The 19,370-nt window shown below is 39.4% G+C and overlaps 1 protein-coding gene across 3 annotated transcripts in view; it reads left to right on the top strand.

Annotated features, from left to right (window-relative positions):
• Positions 1-5,604: 5,604 nt before the first annotated feature.
• Positions 5,605-19,370, top strand: part of MYRIP (myosin VIIA and Rab interacting protein) — a 403,539-nt gene continuing 389,773 nt past the window's right edge. For all 3 annotated transcript variants that reach the window (XM_074272194.1, XM_074272195.1, XM_074272193.1), the window contains exon 1: positions 5,605-6,320. The gene's annotated coding sequence lies outside the window, so the exon portion shown is untranslated. The remainder of the gene's footprint in view (positions 6,321-19,370) is intronic.

The following is a 19,370-nucleotide window of genomic DNA, read 5'->3' as shown; positions in this document are numbered from 1 at the left end:
TGAACTAAAGCATTTAGATTCTATCACCTTACTTGATATGGAAGTGGTTTGCCTCACAAGAATATGAAGCCAGGAAGAGTAGCTGAAACTGACCATTAGATATGATTTCAAGAAAACCTGGAAAACTTATATGAACTGATGCAAAGTGCAATAAGCAGAACCAGTGTTACCTCAGTGTTGTAAAATAATCAAATGCAAATGACTTAGCTATTTTCAATAAAACAATAATTTAAGAAAGTTTCAAAAGACTTGTGATGAAAAATGCTATCTGCCTCCAGCTGATGAAGTCTGAATGTAGACTTAATTTTTTTTGCCTGTCTTTGTCGATGTTTTCTTTTGCCACATGGAAAATATGGAAATATGTTTTATATGACAAGACATGTATAATTTATATTAAATTGCTTTCTCAAGGAAGTGGGAGAAGAAAGAGGGAGGGAGAGGAGAGATTGAATAAATTTGGAACTCCAAATTAAAAAAAAAAATGAATGTTAAAAAGTTTTTGCATGTAATTGGAAATTTTTTTTTAAAGAATCTGACCACAGACAGAAGAAATCTGCACTATAGGTAAGTCACTTAAATATATTTGGAAATTAATTTTCAAGAAACCTCAAAGAGAACAAGGATTTCATGGAATGGAATAGAGACCTCAGAGTGATTATCTATTTATCTACCTCTCTTTCAGCCATTGTTATGTTTTTATGTTAGGGATATGGCTGTGCTTTGTTAGAATTTAGTAAAATTGAAAGCTGGAAAAGGCAAAAGATAAAGTGGAAGCCCTATGAGATATAAAGGAAATACTTTACAACTTAGAAAGGTCTGATGTTTGAGTAGCTCAAATACCTATGAAAAGGTAAGCAAAAAAACCCCAGTTTTGCCCATTTGATATAGAATGCCTCCATACCTTCCCAGTAACTCATCTATATAAGACCCCAACAACAATCTGGGAAATCTAACTGACTGCCAAAAATAAGACTAGAGTTCACCACAAGTAAGTGGTGAATGGAGGGATCTTACCCTGAACCAGGAAGAATTATCAATCAGGAGAGATTAGACTTCTACCTCCTGTCTGGAGATGGGAAACTTCAGAGTTGAAGTCTTGACCTACCAATTCTTGGCTAACCCTTGCTGAAAGAATACATGGCACTGTAGCTGAAAAGAATGGCATAATTTCTTTTTTTTAATTTTTTAAATATTAATAATTTATTATTATATATATATATTTTAATAATATTATCCCTTGTATTCATTTTTCCAAATTATCCCCCCCCTCTATTCCCTCCCCCCGATGACAGGCAATCCCATACATTTTACATGTGTTACAATATAACCTAGATACAATACATGTGTGTGAATATCATTTTCTTGTTGCACAATAAGCATTAGATTCCGAAGGTACATGTAACCTGGGCAGACAGATATTAGTGCTAACAATTTACATTCACTTCCCAGTGTTTCTTCTCTGGGTGTAGCTACCTCTGTCCATCATTGATCAACTGGAAGTGAGTTGGTTTTTCTTTATGTTGAAGATTTCCACTTCCATCAGAATACATTCTCATACAGTATTGTTGTTGAAGTGTACAGTGATCTTCTGGTTCTGCTCATTTCACTCAGCATCAGTTGATGTAAGTCTCTCCAAGCCTCTCTGTATTCCTCCTGCTGGTCATTTCTTACAGAGCAATAATATTCCATAACCTTCATATACCATAATTTACCCAACCATTCTCCAACTGATGGACATCCAAGAATGGCATAATTTCTTGAGGAAGAGAGCATATCAACACTCAGCCCAACCAGAGTCTGAAGGTAGCAAAAATTAAAGAGTGAATCCAAGGGCTCCAAAAGATAAATCTACAGAGAAGTCTGTCTTTGTGCAATATAGCAACCTGTCCAACCCAATTAATCAGTGGTTGTCCAAGAGGCAGAAAGACTTGCCTGGTTTGGTCCAGCAGCAGTTGGATCCAGTAATTCAGTAACCTTGCAGCTGAACTACCTGGTTGACCTACCTTAGTAGTGATAAGACCCAGCTGAGTCATTGTACCATGAAATATTCAACGTATCAGTGCAACCTATCCAGGATGCTATGCTTGGTGAAGAGCCCAGCTTAGCTTAGTAGTATAGTGAGTCATCCATCACTAACAGTGATTCTTCACTCCCACAGTAAGATTTGCTTTCTTTTTTAGAGGAAGAAAAAATAATGAGGCTCTGTTGACCCAGAGGTTCCAAAGTTTTAAGATGCTTTGATCATGTATGTTTCCTACACATGAGCTTAATTACCACTGTACTATCTTCTTTCCATTGCCTCTTGGGTATAAGGGGTCAGTTTTGTGGGATGGTTTCTCCCATATTTTTTAAAACAAAATATTTTGTCAATACTGTTCTTGCTATGTCTTTTGAGTAAATGCCTTTTTTGACAATCAACTGAGTCTGTTGGTTAATTGTTAAGGGGAAGTATGCTACTGGGGGCTCATGATCTACAGTATTTGGATAATCATCCATAAGGCTACTATTAAAAGCATCCTCTCTGGGGCCCCCTCTGCCAGTTTTGGAAATTTGGGGAGATGATCTCAAAGGGTGTGCTATATGAGAAGAGGAGAGAAGAGGGAAGAGAAAGGGAATGTTGAGTAGACACTGCAGACATACAATGAGCTGGGCCCAGATCTGATTGGGGGATCTAATAAATAAACTTTGGGAATACTATGGAGCACTTTCATTGTTCCTAAAATGCTCATTGCTTCAAATACGTATCCCTTTTAAACATTATCATCTCCTCGTTATTTTGTTGTGTGGCTATGAATCATGGAACATTGGGTCTCAGAATAATCAGAGTTACAAATAGCCCAGAGGGCAATAGCAAATTGAAGAGTAGATACCCAAGTAGTCTGAAGCATGTTACTGGTGATGACTTTTAGAGGGCATCAGAAGTATGATGTTGGATGATGCTGACAATTTATATAGCATTCTAATGTTTGGAAATCATTTTACATCCTACATTACATTTATTACATTTAATTAATTTGATCCTTACAACAACTCAGTCATGTAGTTGTTATCATTATTGCCATTTTAAGATGAGCAAAGCGAGGCACAGAAAAATCAAATGACTTGTTTGGTTACTTAGATGGAGAGTGTATAAGGCATGATTTAACTTCGGAACTTTCTGCATGCAACTCTTACCACATCTAGTACATAGTAAACACTTAATACATGCTTGATTAACATATAGGATTAGGGGACAATCTCAGTACTTTAGTAGTAGTTGTAAAATATTTAAAACAACCGGAGAAGGACCCCCAAGATATTTTTTGGACTTTCTATAGGAACTATTTGGAAAGTTAGCATTAGAAGAGATGTGGATAAGGTTATAATGTACACTAGTGAAGGGAATATGGATTAGTAGTAAGTGCTTGATCCATTAAAATACCAATGTAATATTCCCTTGTAATTGGTTTTTCCCAAAGTAATATGTTTCCTTGTAATTGTAATTCCATGTGTGCATGCTAATTGAATTGCAAGCCTCTGACCACTAAAAATCCCATCTCTCATTTGTTTTTTAACCTCCAACAATGCCCCTACTCAGTAAATGTTTTGACTCTTGGTCTCTTACTAGGGCAAAATGTGATGATCTGAAAGAAATGTTTTGATGACATGTTTCATGGTTGGACTTAGATACTGTACCAAGTCTGTTGGCCACATTTCTTGGCATAAAATTGTCCTCTTTCAAAGTATATGCTTGCCAGTATTTTCCTCCTTTTCAAAATATCTGTTCTGTCAGACATAAGATCTTGCAATACATTTGAACAGTGATCAGCAGTCAAAAGGAAACTCGCTGTCTGTTCTCGGTGTATCTTTGTCCGTCTGTCTCTGTGTGCTGTTTCTGTGTGTCTGTCTGTGTGTCTGTCTCACTTATAGTTCTACATACTAACAAGCAATGTTGAGCCAGCTGCTTTCAGGGTATTCATCTGCATTCTGGGAATACCATCATTCCACTGGCCAGAAAGAGTTATAGAGCTTCTAAAAGTACCAAGTATATTCCCAAAGTGCTGAACCAAACTCTCAAAAAATAGCTCACTTAGTGAGTGAGACTCTGAAGTCCTTTCTATCTGTAAGAAGCTCTAGTCCTAGGACTATTCTTCCCATGGATACTTAAAATTCATATTTTCAAAAATAAGAAAATAAAATATTCAGAATCTTGAAATTATCTGGAGAACAGCTCCCAAATCCACTTCTTTGAATCAAAACAAAACTATCTAATATTGCAAATACATTTTTTTACTTGGTGAATGCAATCATAATTGGAGAAAAAAATTCCCTGAAATGTTTGTTGTCACATATTAGGTAGAGATGACATTGTCAAAAAGAAGGTAGCTACTTAAAACAATTTTAATGAAAACTGACTGTTCTACACAGGCAAGTAGGAGCTCTCCCAACATAGTTTTGCTTGCTGAATACGTAATTAATTTGGTGGAAGTGAGCAGGGTTACTGGGTTTTTCCAAGTTTTTGCTTGTCCGTTTTTGAACTCTCATCTACTCAGTTAATGGGATAAAAGAATTAGGACACTTGAAAGCAATGGGTTCTTCCTGTTGCCTCTGATACATTTAACTTCAGCTCTGCTGAAAGGGAGCTCAAATGTTAAGACTGATTGGGTTTGTGAGACACGGAAGACCTCCCCATAGCTCTTCAATTAACTGCCGGGTAGCCTTTCAAAGAAGGCTCCCAGAGATACCGGCTAACCCCATAATCACCCAACTCTTTCATCTGGCAGGTCCCTGGTTGGAGAATTGGCCACCTCCGGTGTACACTCAACTGCGTGGAGGAGTGTGTGTCTGGGGGAAAGGAGTGTGTAATGCTTGTTAAATGAAATGATTTATGCAAGGTCGGGGAGCCACGCGCTGGTGCATCAGGGAGAGGGACCCGGGTCTTCTTGCAGCGAGTGCCTCGTCTGCAGTCCTAACCACTTGACTGCACTCCTTGGCCACCCGCTTCAGCCCTGTACTGCAGTGGTCCCCGGGAGGTGGGGGCTTTGCCAGGCCTTGAAGCGGGACTTATTGGTGCTCTCCCACTCTCCCCAGGAGTATCTGGAACGGATCCTATCTCCTCCTTAACCTTTCTCCATTTCCCAACCATTTTTTATTTTTAAAATTATATTCCGCTCCATTTTATTGCCCTTTCCAAGCCCACTCCCAGCCCTCCGGGCGGCAGCAGCAGCAGCAGAGGAGGCGACCCGCATCCTCCCCTCCCCCGGCTCCCCAGGCCACGCTGGCAACGGCGCATCCACGCGAGCTAGTGCACGGCGGGGGCACTGATCCCCGAGTGGGGGAAAGGGGGCCAAAGGGTGGGTCAGGGCTGGTGCGTTGAGGAAGGGGGTTAGTGGCGCGTCCTCCGGCTCGTGCCTAGCGGCAGGGCCCGCGCAAGGTGCGGGTGTCTCTGTGTCAGAATGCGAGCGTGCGCGCGCCCTCCCGCCCGCCCCGCGAGCCTCCTCCCGCCCCGCGAGCCTCCTCCCGCCCCTTCCCCGCCCCCGCCCCGGGCTCCTCTGATTGGCCGGCGGGTGTCGGCCAGGTGTCAGCAGTAGCGGCAGGGGCGGCCCGGCTCAGCTGTGGGGAGCGTGAGCTACAGCAGCAGCAGTGGCAGCGCCAGCGCCAGCCAGCCTCCTTCTTCCTCTTAGTTCCCATCCTCTCCCCGAGCGTCTAAGCAGCAGCTGCGGCCGCACCAGCCGGGGCACCCGCGGTTGGCAGCGCAGCCAAGCTCTACGCTGCCCTAGCCGGCTCCGGGCACTCCCCAGCCCCGGAGGCACCCGCGCCCTGGGGCAGTGCGGGGAAGGCTGCGCCTAGCTGTCGCCTCCTCCGCGGGCACTTCCCATCTCGCCGCTCCTCCTCCTCGCCTTCCCTTCCTTTCCTTTCCTCTCCGCATTCCCGGGAGCCTGGGCAGCCTCCGCGGACGTGGCTGCGCCTCCGAGCCCCGGGGCACCCGAAGCTGCCGCCGGCTCCCTTTCGCTCGTTTCCCCTCTGCTCGTCCTCGCCGCGGTGCCCACCGGAGGATTCGGGGCCAGGCAGCCGCAGGCACACGGGAGGAAGGAGCGAGCGCGGCGGCCCCGAGGGGACCCAAGGGCTGCAGGGTGGGTGCGGTGCGCTCTTCTTAACCGACAGCTGTGTCCCCAGCTTTGGACGTGAGGCTGCTCAGCGCCGCCTAGAAGGAAGGACTTGTTGACCCCTGCCCGGCGTCCGAGTCTGTGCCAGTGCCAGGGAAGCCCGGGGCACCAGGGATCGATGAACCAAGTTTCTGCCCGGCTTCCATTTTGGTGCATTTCTCTTCGCTGCTCGGGGTGAGTAGAGGCGACCCTTCGTAACCTCGGGGCCTTTTTCCATCGTTTTTTGGAGGCCTCGAGGTTTGGTGCTACTGAGTCCGTGCTGCGGCCGCTGACGCTGGGCGAAGGGCGCGCGGACTGCGAAGATGTGAGGTGGCTGATGGTCCCGGCTTTGGTTAGGGGAGGGCGAGAGAAGCGACCCTTCCATTAAGGGAGAGAAGCTGGAGACTGGGGGAGGCGTGCTCGGGGGCCCGGGGGCCCGGATTGCCCTGCAGAGGCGGTTCAGTCCCGCCGGGCGGGTGGAGGGAAGGAGGGGCCCCGGCAGAGGGGGAGCTAGGCTGCTCCTATGCCCAGCTCGCCCCTGCCTCCCTCGCGCCGCTGCGGCTTTCGAGGGACGGAGTTACGTCGCGGCTGCGGGTGCCCTGGGGTCTCCGGGGTGCAGTTGCGGGACAGGCAGCTGTCACTTCCTTTCCCGGGGCTGCAGCCTTCCTCTTCCTACTAGCAGCTCTGTTCCTGCAAGTGTCTCTCCAGTTATAAAAGCTAACTTTAGAGCTTTGAAATTGTACTAGGATAGGATGGGGGTGGGGTCTTACCCCGGGAGGATAAGTCCCAGTGTTTCACGGCCACCCCCTCCCCGCATCCTGCTAATGTGCTGCCCAAAGAGTTGGAACTCCAAAAGGCAGGAGGCACCTCTCCCTTCTCCCAATCCAATCCAATAAACAACTGAACTGTCTTTTCATAGCATGTATTTTCTTCTTCGGATTACTGTCATCATCATCATCTTCTTCTTTCTTCTTCTTCCTCTTCCTCCTCCTCTTCTCTTCTTCCTCTTCCTCCTCCTCTTCTCTTCTTCCTCTTCTTCTCTCCTCCTCCTTCTCCTTCTCCTTTCAATTCATAGCACCTCACTGACTTTGATTTGGTCAAGGAATATCCACTCTCTCCTCCCATTTAAGAAAATTTCTCAGTTTTGCCAACAGCTGTCATTTCATTGCAGGGGTAGACCTGCAAAGAACTGCTGGGGTGGAGTAGCCCCAAATGTGTGTGTGTGTGTGTGTGTGTGTGTGTGTGTGTGTGTGTGTGTGTGTAGGGGGGCGGGGAAGTGTGTGTGAAAAAGAAACCTCCACTGAATGCCCTTCTAATCTCCATGTCATCAGTGTTGTTTCCATGTATTCCCCTGTCAATTCTTGGTTCGTAGTTTTATTCCTAGTCTTAGAATCCTCATACCCCCTCTTCCCCCCCCCCCCCACCTCTCCTTCCAGCTCTCAGTCCTTTTATTTACAGACCAATAAAACAGTAGCCCCTGTGTGTTCAAATTGATCAGCCGCCAGCTGTTTTCCTTTCTGTGGCGGTGACTTTCTTAGTGCTGGTGTTTTAATGAAGCTCCTCCTCCCTTTTAAATAAATGCCTTGGCTTTAGGTTAACTTCTGCAAGTGTGTTTATGTGTTTGGACCCGAGTCTTTTCTGCCAGAAATCATGATTTTATTTGTAGAAGCATTAAACTCTTATGTGCACCTTTCTTTGGGGCCAAATCATTTGCCTGCCTTTGAAAGTTTAAGAAGCACACCCACACCCCAAACCATGCAATCCCCCCTCCTCCGCGTGATTTACAGCGAGAATCCTGTAGATTTCTTGCTGAGCTAGAAAGCTTCTCTTAAATCTAGTATTGATGAAGAGCTTTTAAAAACTCTCTTTGCTCTGGAGAGCCTGAGCCTACTTTAGTGCTTCTGTGAACCGCTGGAAGCTGGGGCTTGTTCCTGGAGTTCGGCTTTGCTTATGTCTTGCTTCCTTCCTTTATCCTCTGTGACCTTCCTTTCCAAGTCCCAGTTCTTCCCCTTATTTTGGAAATTTACTAACTTGGGAAAGTATCCTAGGTTGGATTAGGGAATAAAGTTTTAAAATCACGCTAACAGATATAGGAGTAGAAGATGCAAGATAGTTCCCTCTGTATCCCCACTGCATCATAATATCTTAGAATGCTCCACATTAGACAGGCAGTCTCTGAGAAAAATCTGAAGTATTTTGTTTCCTTTCATCCTCTTTTCTGGTCTATATTGCATGGCAGTGTTATTCTGTTTAATCCTTTCTTCCCCCCTTTTTGGGGCAGGAATTCTATGCCATGGTCTCAAATGCTCTAATTAATCAATAAACATTTATTAAGCACCTACTGCACTGAAGATACAAATATAAAGAAACAATCTTTCCACAAGAAAGCTTTTGAAAGATATGGTGTTATGGGTTCTCTTACAATTAAGAACCAACTATGTGTTTTTTTTTTTTTTTTAAATTTCCTTCTTAATCTTTTGCATTATCCATACTACCTTTTACATTACAAATTACAAATTACTTTACAAATTCTTGATTAAGTAATAAGTATTTCATACTGGGGACTGTGGAGTCAAAGAATGAATCAATTCCTGATATTTAAGGGAAGAAATTTCCCTAGGAGATATGGATGTTCTCTTGTATGCACTTATTAGGTGTTTGTCTCTCTCATTTTGGCCACACAAGTAAGCACTCTTAAGATAGGGACATTCAATGCCTCTATTGCTCCATATAAAGCAAAGCAAACAACTACTATCTGATTAGTTTCAGATGACACAGTGGAAGAAGGAAATTGATAAAGTAAAAAAAAGATTCACAAAGGATATCTTTATATATTTTTTATTATTTATTTAAAATATTATTTATTATATTTTATCTTTCAATACTCACAAGGTCATCATGTGGAAAAGTTGTTAGATTTAGTCTGTCTGGAACTAGAAAGCAGAAACAGGAGCAAAGTTTGAAGAGAGTACACTAGTCTGGCTAAAGGTGATGCAATTCATGGCTCTTATGTCCTCTGAATTTTCTCTTTTGCAGGTCAAGTATTTCCCATTTCCTTTAACCAATTTTTATATTATATGAACTCAAGGCTCTTCAGCATCCAGGCTCTGTATTCTGAATCCTTTTTTTTTTTTTTTTTTTTTTTTGGCTAAGGCAATTGGGGTTAAGTGACTTGCCCAGGGTCACACAGGAAGTGTTAAGTGTCTGAAGCTAGAGTTAAACTCAGATCCTCCTGAATTCAGAGTTGGTGCTCTATCCATTGTGCCACCTAGTTGCTTTTCCCACCTTTTTTTAAAATTCTGAATACTCTTTAGCTTTTATCAATTTCTTTTTTTATTTTCAAAATAAAGGTAGATGTGGGACAATTTATTAACTCCTTGTTCCTCAAAGCTATGCCTATCATAAAGTGGTCCAAGTTGACTTTTTTTAGCCGACATATTACACTGTTGAGTCATTCTAAGTTTGTGCTCTGCCCAAGTCACCAATTTTCTTCAGATAAATTGCTATCTGATTATGCTTCCTCAATGGCACACGTCTAAAGTTGATTTTTTTGAACCTAAGTGCGAGAGTTTATAGTTATCTCCATTGAATTTCATCTAGTGAGATTCAGCACAAATGCTCTAGATTCTATACTTACTGTCAGAGATTATCCATTAGCTATTCTGGACATATAAGTCATATAAAAATGTGATGATGTTCATGTAATGTATATGAAATGAATACCAATAAGGAACAGTATAGATTTTTTTTTCAATTTCTCCCCTCCCCCATCATTTTATGTTATTTGAGGAAAAGAACCATGTTTTATTCTTTTGAGTATGTATTCCATCATACCAGCATATTCAGTCAATAAACATTTATTAAGCACCTACTGTATGTCATGCACCATGCTATGTGCTGGGGACACAAAGAAAAGTAAAGAAAAAAACAGCCCCTGCCCTTGAGAATCTCACAGTGTGATGGGGAAAATAATATGATACAATGATGTAAAATGTAAAAGCAACATAAATGTATGTGTGTATATATGTATGTAATGTAGTTTTTGGAAAAAATCAACAGAGGGAATGCACTAGCAATAAAGAACATTGGGAAAGGCTTCCTGTAGAAAGTGGGATTTTAGCTGGAACTGGAAGGAAGCCAGGACACAGAAAAGAAGGAAAGCATTCCCAGCATGGGGAAAATTAACCTGCCTGGAATTGATTGATAGACAATCAGCTAGGAGATCAGTGTCATGTAGTAGGATTTCAGTAAATACTGGCTCAGAAGTTACAAACTTGGCTTGTTTTATGCAAGAAATAAGCATAGCTTTGGGAGAAGAAAGAAGTCAACAGTTACAGCCTGGAGTCAGTCTGCTTTTGAGTTATAACAAGGTATGTTGGAGGGTTGGTAAATGGGAAGGAATTAGCACTTATTAAGCATTGCTATATACTAAGCACTGTGTTAAGCTCTTTACAAATATCTACTTTGAGCCTATAACAATCCTTGGAAAATAGTGCTGTTCTTATTCTCATTTTACAACTGAGGAAACTGAGGCAGACTGAAGTTCCCACCTTTCAGTGTTTGATTTGAACTCAGGTCTTTCTGATTTTAGGAGCAGCCCTCTATTTGCTTCATTATGTAACTGTCCCGACATCATGCTATGGGCCTGGGGTGGTTGAGGGAACCAGAAAAAGGAGAAGTTTGGGCAGTGCAGATTTAGAATTGAATATTTGGGTGTCTTCCTTGTGATTCAAGAAGGGAAATAGACCCAAGCCTTTACTTTTGCTGCCAACAGAAAATGTAACAGGATCATTCCCAAGGGCACAGTATAATTCCTCTGCACACTAGTACTAAGTATTCCTGTGCTCTCAAAGTAATGTAATACCAGGTAAAGGAAAGAAGAGATACAGAAAAATCCCATTAGAGTGTGTTGTACAGTCTTATTCCTTTCTTTTATTGAACTTAGATTTTTAAGCCTAGCTAAGAGCTGTAGCTATTTTAAGCAATTTTTTTCATTCATTTGATATGTCTTTAGATCAACATTTATCAAAACCCTACTATGGACAAGGTGTGGTTCTGTTTTCCTACTGGAGAATTAAAAAGAATGATATAAACCTTGCCTTCAAAGACCTTGCAATGATAATGATACTAGAAATTTATAAGGCACTGACTGTAAAGTTTGCAAATGGTTTCACTTACATTGCTATTTGATCCTCAAAATAGCCTTGGATAAGAGGTAATACAGGTCAGTTAGTGAGAGAATAAGTATTTATTAAGTGACTGTGATAAGCGCTAGGGATCTAAATAAAGGCAAGAATGGATCTGCCTACAAAGAGCTTACATTCCAATAGGAGATATCTCCAAAATACAGATAAGATGTCTCCAAAAGAAGGCACTAATATTAAAGAAGATCCAGAATACCTCCTTGTAGAAATTGGCATTTTAGTTTGATGATAGTCAGGAGAATGAAATTATTCCTATTTAATGGATGAATACAATTAAAATTCTGAGATGTTTCTGTTCTTAAAGCCAGATCCTCTGACTTCATTTCTCTTTCCACTATATTTATTTAAGAAGAAAGACCTTAATTTAAAAAGGCCTACGTCTCCCACTAAATCCTGAGCCATCACCAGTCATCCTGACTTATGTCTTGCCACTGGATCACATGATTGTAGAGAAGAGCATGGTTTTGATGATTTTGCGCAACTCTGCCTCAGTTAAATTCAATTCACTAAAAAAATCAAGACATCACCCTAGTATTTATTGCACATCATTGAGAATGAACAAACAACATAACATAAATGGCCAATGAATCCCATAGACCAAAAATAATTGCTAGAAAAGAAATGAAAGGGATTAGAAACGCTATTGGATTGAGATGCTTTAAGAAAGTTTCATGGAGCTGGTAGAACAGGAGGCAGACCTTAAAGGAAGGTTAGAAGTATGATAGGTAGGAAGTATAGCATGATCAATGTTGTATTCAGGAAGGAACTGTTCCATTGCAGTGGTATATCTAAAGCAGGGGAGTCATTTAATACTTTCCAAATCTTAAAATGCTATATAAATGTGAGTTGTCATTATTATTATGTTTGCTGTCTTTCAAATTATAACTCTTTAGAAAATTTAGGACTATTGTTATCATCTGCCTACAAAGAGCTTACATTCCAATAGGAGATATTTTACAGATGAGGAAATTGAGACTCAGAGAGATTGACTTCCTTTAATCTCCTCTACCGAATCTTTGTGCTTATAATTTTACCATTAGAAAATCTTTCATTCCCAAGCAGTGATAATTATAGCTAACATTAATTTAGTATGTACTATGTTCCAGATACTGTGATAAGGGTTTTGTGGTTATTATTTTATTTGATCTTCACAACAACTGTAGGAGGTAGTTGCAATTATTATTCCCATTTTATATATGAGGAACATGGAAGCAAAGTGACTTGGCCATGATCAATAGTTAGTGTCTAAAATTGGATCTGAATTCAAGTCTTCCTGATTTCAGGCTCTGGGATCTATCTACTGAACCCCACTCAGCCTCTTCTCTTCATAATGCAAATTACTCATTTTACATTTTAAAGGGGACCAATCATATCATGGGGTTATGTCTTAACTAATTTGTGAATTGGATTTAAATCCATAATTACAAAAAATACATAATTACACAAAGCTGTCAACCTCAATCTCTCTCCCAGAGTCATAAAAAGTCCAGTGGCAAGACAAAAATCAAGACAACTGGCAATGGCATGGAATGAATTAGATAACCTTGGCATCTTTCATGTCTGAACAAGCTCTAAGCTCTCCACAGCACTTTCTTAAGATGCCTTCCTGGCCATTACATCAATATTTCTTTGGGATATAATATTTAATCATTGACCCATACTAGGAATAATTTTGTTAGATCATATTCAGAGGAACAGGATGGGAGCAGTTGGGGGTGGGGTATACATTAGACACCAGTGATTAACCTGGCTTTAAAATTGTGCCTTATTGGTGACCAAAATTTTTCTAAAATACCTAAATGTAGAAGAGATCACCACTAAAGCCTGAAATGAATTTTTTATATTTTTTATGGATTTCAGTTGTATTGGTAATTTTTTCCTCTTACCTTGGACCATTATGAATTGGAGATATTTATATCCTTCATATTGAATGGAGAAACATTTCAAGGAAACCTTCATTATGGTGATTTATGACAAGGTTCTAGGAATATGGTGGACTTACTTCTGGGAAGAGGAAGGTATACATTTTACTCATATGACAGAATTAAATCTGACAAAGCAGATGAATGAGGGAAAGAATTCAAGTACAATTATGGGGAAAAAGATGTATGTAGGACACAAAGGCTGGAGTTGTTCATTATTGCAGATTTTGTAGTAATCATCAATATCCCATATTATATCTGTTCAGAAAAAAGAGATTTCATCAATGAAAATGAGGTAACTGTGATGTAAAGGGAAGGGCAATCAATTAGTAAATATTTATTAATCACCTACTATCTTCAGGCACTGTTTTAAGTGCTAGTGGTACCAAAAAAAAAAAAATAAATAAATAAATAAATAAAAGAAGGCGGCAAGTGACAGTGTGCCCTCAAGGAGCTTACAGTCTAATGGTGGCACTGAATTTGTGATAAAATATCTGATCTTTGCCATTTATTATTTGTGTTGTTGCCCAAATCAGCCTACTCATCTCTGCCTTAGTTTGCTCATCTGGGAAATGATGAATCTACCTTTTAGCATTATTTTGAGAATCAAATGAGAAGTTGTTATGTAAGTCAAGTTAAATGTTACAACATTGTCTCCTCTTTAACAATTGATATTTATACATATAAAAATTTAAAAAGCACCTTTCATACTTTATCTTTTGACTCTCACAAAACTCTATGAAAAGGTCCTGTGGGTACTCATTTAAATATTTAAATGGATATTAAGAATAAGGAGACTGAGATTTACCTAGTCTTGCCCATGATTTATACCTAAATCTTAAATCAGTATTCTCTGTACTGATTTTAATGATAATTATAGCACATCGTAATATTTCATTTGAAGATTGGCAAAATGATTTTATTATAGCAATGGCATAAGATGGGGTCACTGACGATGACTTTTAGAGGCTACTCAGTGAAATATTTCATATGCTGTGATTTATCTCATTTTTAATGTGAAAATTATTTTTACAAGTTTAATGATCATTTTTCAGTTTAGAATACTTAGAATAGGGATAAATTTCACAGAAAAATAAGTATGATGACAGCGAATAGATGAAGAAATCAAGGCCCGGAAGTACCTGAGGTACATAATTAGGGGTTATTACTAATGTGATTCACTAGAAAGGCCAATGAATTTGGAAGAAGAAAACTTGTATCTGGAGTCAAGAGACCTACTTTCTAATCCCAGCTCTGGCAAGTTTGTAATATATAAAATAATATGATAGAGTGCTACATATAGGAAGACAGCATGGCTCAGTGAAAAGGAGGTTAGATTTTGATGTCAATTCCTGGTTCAAATATTGCTTCAGTCATTTTATCTGTGTGAATTTATGTAAGTCACCTAACTTCACTAGACATCAATTTCAATTTCCTACATAAAATTAACAGATTAGACTACATGGCTTCTAAGTTGCTTTCTAGCTCAAATTTATTATTCCATTGTCTAATGGATAAAGTGGTGTTGGAATCAGAGAGATATGGGTTCAGTTCTTGTCTTTGACAAATTCTAGTAGTGTGGGAACATGATTTCTCAGTACTCCAGAAACTCTCTGATATTCTGTTATAGACAATTATAAATTTTCATCAGTGGAGAAAGTTTCTCTACCAGGAGTTTGCTATCCTTGTAAAATATCAGATCTCTTGCTTTCCCCCTCCATAAATATATGGGCATTTGTAGCATGGATCCCTCTAAACATCAGGCACTTCACTTCACTACCATTCATCTCCTAAATTATAAAGATTTCAGTCTCTGTTGGTGAAAAGTTTTCATATCTATGAAATCACAAATTTTTTTGATGTATTTACCTTTAGAATAATAACTAGTATCAATAGCTCACTAACAATTATTTTTAAAGGCTGCTCAGTCAAATATTTCATATGCAATGATTTCTCTCATTTTTCAGTGTGAAAACTATTTTTATAGGTTTAAATGATCATTTTTCAGTTTGTGATGCTTAGAATTTGGATACATTAATGAAACCTTAGGGGGAAAGACTTCCCTGCATTCCAATTTCTCTGCAGAGCACTATATGTTGGGCTGGCTATATTGTATGACTGCCAATTCTTGGATCCAGGGTATAGGCAGGTGCCTCCATTTAGTTACATATAATTTTTATCAATATAGAACATTAATCAGGTCCCTTATTAGGCCTTCACTCCACACTCACCTAAAAGCTCTTTTAAAAAAAGCTTGCATGATCAAGTTTCTATTCCATTTTATTGTTATTTCTCATTGTCCATGTAGATAGTTTTAGAGAATTTGATGTAGGCCATGTATGTGTGCTTGTGTGTGTGTGAGGGGAGGGGAGGGAGAAGGAGAATGGGAGAGGAAGAATGGGAGAGAGGAGAGGGAAAGGGGCTGGGGAGAGGGAAGGAGAGAGAGTGAGAGAGAATGATATAGAAGAAGGAGGAGGAGAGAGAAGGCAAAGGAGGGGGAGAAGGAGGGAAAGACACACATGGAAACTGACAAGTGACAGAGACAGACTGCATGGAAGGGATATATAGAGGAAGAAGGGAGGGAGAGAGAGATAAAAAAACAGAGGAAGAGGAGGAAAAAAGAAAGAAATATAGAGACAGAGAAACAGACAGTGACAGAGATAGAGACAGAGACCACATGTGAGAAACAGAAATATAGAAGAGGGAAGAAGAAAGGGAGAATATAGAGGAGGGAAGAAAGAAGGGAGAGAGACAAAGCAGAGAGAGAATGAGAGAGAGGGAGGGGGAAGAGAAAGAAAGTAAGAGATAATGATTCTTTATGTTCAGAAATATTCTAATTAGAATTAATTCATGAAAGAAAATAGAAGTTTGATTTAATTTTTCTGGTTAACAGAAGGTTAATCAGGAGCTTCTTCCCCTTGTTTGTGACCTGCTGGAACCTCTTCTGGAGACTACTCTTGTGCCTCAGATAGAATGGGACCATAGTCTCAGCAGAATGTCTTTGATGATTCCAGACCTGCAGTGCTCTAGTCATCTTTCTGAATGTAGAATCACAAGAGAAGAGATTTAATATCAGAGGGGAGGCTATCTAATCCAAGCTCTTCATTTTGTAAATGAGGAAGCCTAGGGCCAGAGTGATATGAAGCATCTTGTATAAGGACACTGGCTATTTAGAAAGAGGGCCGGGAAAATTTGAATTCAGGTCCCCTGGCTCCAAAACCATTACTTTTTAGGCTTGCTTGTGTTTTGCCTTATTCTCTTAGAATTAATGTAATTAAAAAAAACCCAAAGTTTAATTCAAGTATTTGTTCCATTTATATTCTATATATGTATATACATATCACAAACTTAGGAGGGTTTAATTTTCAAATCAAATCCAATAAGCATTTATCAAGCACTTAATCTTTATAAGGAACTAGGTTAGCTACTGCAGGTATAAAGACAAATACCTCAAGAACCCCTCAGGAAACTTAAGGCCTAATTAAAGTATTGTTTGGTAAATGTGTTCTTCTAATAAAATTTCATCAAAATTGTTTTGCATACTTCCTCTGTACTTGACTATTCTAATTACTCATTTGGTAATATCTCCCATTAGGGCTTCCTTATTTATATCCACTCAACTGCCCCCACTCCCACCCCCTGGGAATATCTCCAAACAGATAAATAACATGACGGGTCACTGGCTTTTTTTTGCTAAGATCATAGGAGATTTCATAGTGATATTATGGTCACCCAGCATGTTAACATACATTTTCTTCTCTACATCCTTCCATGAATTCTCTTTTGAGGACTCACCCAATATTCTGACCACATTCTTTGGTCTCTTTGAACATTTCCTTGGACAACTTCAGCCAATAAACATTTATTAAATGCCTACTTTATACTTGGCACTTTGCTAAGCATTGGGGATATAGAAAAGAATCAAAAGATAGCCCTTACTCTGGAGAAGCTCACAATTTAATGGAATACACTGCAGCTCTCAGCCTAAATATATATCATCTTTCCATCTGATCATACATTCATCAGTAATCATTTATTAAGTACCTTCTATGTACCTTACTCTGTGCTAGACACTGGGGAAAAACACACAAAGAATGAAACATTTCCTAAACTCAGGCAGATTCCATGCTAACATCATACTTCACAATTTGTCTCCCTCCTTTTTCCTATTAGAAATTCCTAGATGATATTCCAATTTTTTTATGCAAATCTTCTTTGGTCACTCGAAACTCGAGGTGGAGAATCCATTCCAAGCGTTCCTAAAGACTGTTTGTGTCCGCCCTCTGGTGGAGCATTCTGAGTTCATATTGGTCTGACCAGCCACAGTCAGACACACTGTAATTCAATTTGGCCCTCTTTGAGAACAAAGGACAACAACCAATCAGTGTATTTACAAATATCTTATTTGCTCCTTACAGCATCCCTGGGAGGTACTATTATTACCCCCATTTTACAGATGAAGAAACCAGGACAGGCAGAGTTTAAGTGATTTGCCCAAAGTCCTACAGCTAATAAATGTATGAGGTGGGATTTGAATTTAAGCTTTCCTCACTTCAGGTCTTGCATTCTAATTATTTGGTTTTGCCTGTTCTAACACTGGCTTCACTTCTTGGGTTAGTAAAGAGTATCCAGAAGAGATACCAGAGATTTTCCTATCTAATGTGTCAAACCAATAAGAAGTACTCTTTGTTCTTATTCAGTCATTTTTCAACTGACACTAAGATATGTTTTGTCTCCATCTCTCACATCTGTGAGAAAAAGGTTAAAGGCTCTAACCAGTCATACAACCCTTTGATTTTTTTTTTGTATTTTCAACAAGTAAATATTAAAGGAACAAAGAGAGACAAAACATAGCAGAAATATATATATATATATATATATATATATATATATAATATTTATAAACATGTAAATTTCTTGGAGTTAGTTTTTAGCCCTTCAGATTTTTTTTATATTCTGAAGACTAGGAATTACTTCTTGTTATTGAACTGCTGATAGAATTTTCTTCTAGAAATAATATTTTCTAATTATTGCTAACTTCATCTAAAAAGAACTTTTAAACAGAATGAGCATAAATAGGGGTCTTTATTTTTTTTTCCCTGCACAGGAATTATTTTTATGTGGTAGAAAGTAGGATTAGGCTAAGTGGAAGATCAAGGAAGAATATGATGTTGCTAAAGAGACTTTTACATTTCTTTTTATTCTTCTTTACTCCCCACTGTTTTGGGGGTGATGGTGGAAAGAGAGACTATCTCACCAGCTTAAAAATACAGTAGTCTCTTGTGGGCCTAATCACATTCCTGAGGGATATGAAAGCTTTAACTAGTTTTTTCCTAGCTGGGTTGGTATAACCTTCTTTAGCTTCCTAGGAGCTTGCCATATTGGTGTAGGATTTAATGTAGACTCCCAGATTAGCTTTAAACTGCAGCCAGAATTACTAAGTTCAAACAATTCAGCAATATCAGTCTCTAGAGTAGCAGGGACTACAATTCTGTGCCATGATGCCCACTTCTACTGCTTTAACCTTGTTCTATCTCCTCTACCCTACCCCAAAAAGGCATGCTTTTATAGAAAGGAAATCTTAAATTTGATATAAAATTTGCTTCATGAAGCAGAAAGAAAGAGTCAAATAAAGCTCCTTCTGCAGTGTGAGAGTGGTGGAAAACAGGGAGCAATCTTTAATTTGAAATTAGCTAGGTACATTATATAAAAAATGTAAGAGTTCAGAGAAGCCTGGAAGTTTTTGAGAAATTGAAAAAGTGAAGTAACCCAAGCTAGAAGAATATGTCTCCAGAAATATAAATGAACCAAGGATAAATATGAATAAAACCAAAACATAAAATGAAACTGGACCTGTCTGTATACAAAGGACCAAGTCTGAAACCCCAAAAGAGCCAAGGTGTACTTCTGACATTCCTCTGCAGAGATGGAACACTGTAAATATGGAATATTGTATATGCTGTGAGACATAGTTGGTATATTGGATAATTTCTCTGACATTTTTCCCTTTATTTAAAAAAAGGTTAATTTTAAAATAACATATAGCTCAGTGGAGAGAGAAGGGGGTAGATAGATATGTTAGGAAATAAAGAAGATATAAAACAAAAATGGTAACAAAG

Source organism: Sminthopsis crassicaudata, chromosome 5 (assembly GCF_048593235.1).
Source record: "Sminthopsis crassicaudata isolate SCR6 chromosome 5, ASM4859323v1, whole genome shotgun sequence".
Classification (NCBI taxonomy): domain Eukaryota; kingdom Metazoa; phylum Chordata; class Mammalia; order Dasyuromorphia; family Dasyuridae; genus Sminthopsis; species Sminthopsis crassicaudata.
Note: the sequence above shows the minus strand (reverse complement) of the source record. Positions and strands in the feature narration are given on the sequence as shown.